This window comes from Chiloscyllium plagiosum, chromosome 37 (genome assembly GCF_004010195.1).
Source record: "Chiloscyllium plagiosum isolate BGI_BamShark_2017 chromosome 37, ASM401019v2, whole genome shotgun sequence".
Classification (NCBI taxonomy): Eukaryota; Metazoa; Chordata; class Chondrichthyes; order Orectolobiformes; family Hemiscylliidae; genus Chiloscyllium; species Chiloscyllium plagiosum.
The window spans coordinates 16968333-16972020 of NC_057746.1; the positions used below are offsets into that span (position 1 = coordinate 16968333).

Here is a 3688-nt window from a genome sequence, read left to right on the forward strand (position 1 = left end):
GGGAGATCTAATAGAAACTTACAAGATAATACATGGCTTGGAAAGGGTGGATGCTAGGAAATTGTTTCCATTAGGCAAGGAGACTAGGACCCGTGGACACAGCCTTAGAATTAGAGGGGGTAAATTCAGAACAGAAATGCGGAGACATTTCTTCAGCTAGAGAGTGGTGGGCCTGTGGAATTCATTGCCACAGAGTGCAGTGGAGGCTGGGACGCTAAATGTCTTCAAGGCAGAAATTGATAAATTCTTGATGTCACAAGGAATGAAGGGCTACGGGGAGAATGTGGGTAAGTGGAGTTGAAATGCCCATCAGCCATGATTGAATGGTGGAGTGGACTCGATGGGCCGAATGGCCTTACTTCCGCTCATATGTCTTATGGTCTTATGGTCTAATAGAGAGAATGGGTGTGAGACAGAGAATTGAGTTTGAGAGAGAGAATGAGTGCAAGAGAATAACAGTGTGTGAGAGAATGAGTGAGAGAGAGAGAGAATAAGAGTGAGAGACAGAAAGCGTGAGAGAAAATAAGAGTGTGAGAGACACAGAAAGCAAGAGAATAAGAGTGTGTGAGAGGGAGCAAGAGAGAGATAGCGACAGAGCAAATAAGAGATTGAGAGACAGAGTGAGGAGAGATGGCGCGTGAGAGACCAAAGAGGAGTGTGTGTGTGAGAATAAGAGAGAAAGCAAGAGAGAATAAGGGAGAGGGAGAGAGACAAAATAAGAGAGTGAGAAAGACAGAGAATAAGAGAATGTGTGAGAATAGGAGAGTGTGAGGGAATAAGAGTGTGGCGAGTGGCGAAGGTTCAAGAAAAGGAATGGGGATAACCCTGGGAATCATAGACCAGTCAGTTTTACATTTGTGGTGGGCAAATTGTTGGAAAGGATTCTGAGAGACAGGATTTATGATTATTTGGAAATGCATAGTTTGATTACAGATAGTCAGCACGGCTTTGTGAGGGGCAGGTCATGCCTCACATTCTTTATTGAATTCTTTGAGTATGTGACAAGACACATTGGTGAAGGTAGAGCAGTGGATGCGGATTCTTGCAAGTTTGATCAGGTTCCCCATGGTAGTCTCATTCAGAAAGTAAGAAGGCATGGGATGCAGGGAAATCTGGCTGTCTGGATACAGAATTGGCTGGCCCACAGAAGACAGAGGGTGGTAGTAGATGTAAAGTATCCAGCCTGGAGCTTGGTGACCAGTGGTGTTCCGCGGGGATCTGTTCTGGGACCTCTGCTCTTTTTGAGTTTTATAAATGATTTGGATGAGGAAGTGGAAGGGTGGGTTAGTAAGTTTGCTGAGACACAAAGGTTGGTGGAGTTATGGATAGTGTGGAGGGCTGTTGTAGGTTGCAATGGGCTATTGACAGGACGCAGAGTTGGGCTGAGAAGTGGCAGATGGATTTCAATCTGGAAAAGTGTAAAGTGATTCATTTTGGAAGGTGGAATTTAAATGCATATTACAGGGTTAAAGTCAGGATTTTTGGCAGTGTGGAGGAACAGAGGGATCTTGGGGTCCATATCCATAGCTCCCTCAAAGTTGCCACCCAAGTTGATAGAATTGTTAAGAAGGCACATGGTGTGTTGGCTTTCACTAGCAAGGGGATTGAGTTTAAGAGTCATGAAGTTATGCTGCAGCTCTATGAAGCCCTGGTCAGACCACACTTGGAATATTGTGTTCACTTCTGGTCACCTCATTATAGGAAGGATGTGGAAGCTTTAAAGAGGATGCTGAGGAGATTTACCAGGATGCTGCCTGGACTGGAGGGTATGTCTTATGAAGAAAAGTTGAGGGATCTCGGGCTTTTCTCATTGGAGCGAGGTTGGATGAGAGGTGACTTGATAGAGGTGTACAGGATGATGAGAGGCACAGATAGAGTGGATCGCCAAAGACTTTTTCCCAGGGCAGAAATGGCTACTACAAGGGGGCATAATTTTAAAGTGATTGGAGGAAGGTTTAGGGGAGATGTAGGCAGTTTCTTTACACAGAGAGTGGTGGGTGAGTCGAATGCACTGCCAGCAGTGGTAGTCGAGTCAGATACATTAGGGACATTTAAGTGACATGTGGATGATGGTAAAATGAAGGGTATATCGGTTAGTTTGATCTTTAGAGTAAGATAAAAGGTCAGCAAAACATCGAGGGCCGAAGGGCCTGTACTGTGCTGTCTGTTCTATCTTCTATGTTCTAGTAAATGTGTGAGAGAGAGAGTAAGTGAGAGCGAGTAAAAGTAAGAGAGAGAATAAGAGAGCGAGAGAATGAGAAAAAGAGAAGGAAAAAGAGTGAGAGACAAAGGGAAAGAAAAAAAAGAAAACGTGAGAGAGAGAGAAAAAGTGAGAGAAAAAATTGAGAAAAAGTGAATGAGAGAGAAAGAATGTGTGAGAGAGAGAAAATAAGAGTGAGAGAGAGAATAATAGTGAGACAGAGTGAATGAGAAAATCATGGAATGAGTGAGAATGAGAAATAACATGGGGAATTAGATAGAGACAGAGAGAAAGAGGATATCATATAGTGCACAAAGCCAGACCAATCATTTCCCTACTTACAGTGCCCTCAAATCTTCCCCCATCTTTTCTCACCTGAGTCTATATTCATTGACTCGATTCCCTTCCCATTTTCCCTTGAATACATCTCCGAAAGTCACTTCAAACACTTCCTACAGCAGTGACTTCCACGTTCTCATTTCTCTTTGGGTGACCACTTTTGCAACTTACAAATGGATTTCTTAGAGGATCCCTCAAACCATTAACTTCAACTTATTCTCTTCCAAACAGAAGGAATCACAGTCTCGGCATCTCGGCAAAAACCCTTTATCATTTTAAAGAATTAACCGTACACCATCCATTAGTCTTCTTTTCACAGGTTAGTTTTTGATCACTTTCTGATTTGTAAATGGTGACAGGGAAGATTCCAACCAAATGCAATCTAGGGTATGAAATAATCAGAATTACACAAGATATCCCAGGATATGCCAAGCACTATCTCTGTTCTTATCTTCTATAAATCACATGAGCATTTTGGCACATTGACAATTAATATTGTCCCTCTCTCTACCCTAGGTTGTCCTGGTCAAGCAGCGCAGCACTGACCCTCCCTGGTCTGAGTCTGGTTTCTCTCTGACAGTGAGAATCAGTCTTACCATAAATCACCTCCAGCTTCTCCTGCAGCCCGCTGTGCTCCACCTGACAGGAATACTCGGCCTGATCCTCCGGATCAAACTCATTTTCGGACCTGATAGGTCTTGTCGTGATTGGGTAAGATCCCAGTGGACAGGGTCTCATCGATCAACACTCCATCCCTCCACAGAGTTACCTCGATGGCTTGTGGGTAAAACCCAGTGACAAGACAGGACAGCCGGTTAGAATCACCCAGATGGTAAAGGACACGATGGGGGCAACTGAGGGAGAGAGGAAGAGGAGTCAGTGCAGGAACATAGAGATACTAAATCCCAGGCATTCACTCACACTCACCCGTCCTCCACCACTCCCCTTTATCAACACTCAGCCCTCTTCACACACACTCACATCCTCCCTTCCACTCAATCACCCACACTCATGTCCTCCCCTACCTCATTCACCTACACTCACTCATACCCTTCCCCTCCATCCACACTCACTCCTCCCTCCCACTCTGCCATCCACACACACTAGCTCTCCACCTATACATACACTCACTCACCACCCTCCCTTCTC

General features: G+C 44.7%; 1 pseudogene; it reads right to left on the reverse strand.

Annotated features, from left to right (window-relative positions):
* LOC122541241 overlaps positions 1–3688 on the reverse strand; it is a 31361-nt pseudogene that overhangs the window by 20283 nt on the left and 7390 nt on the right.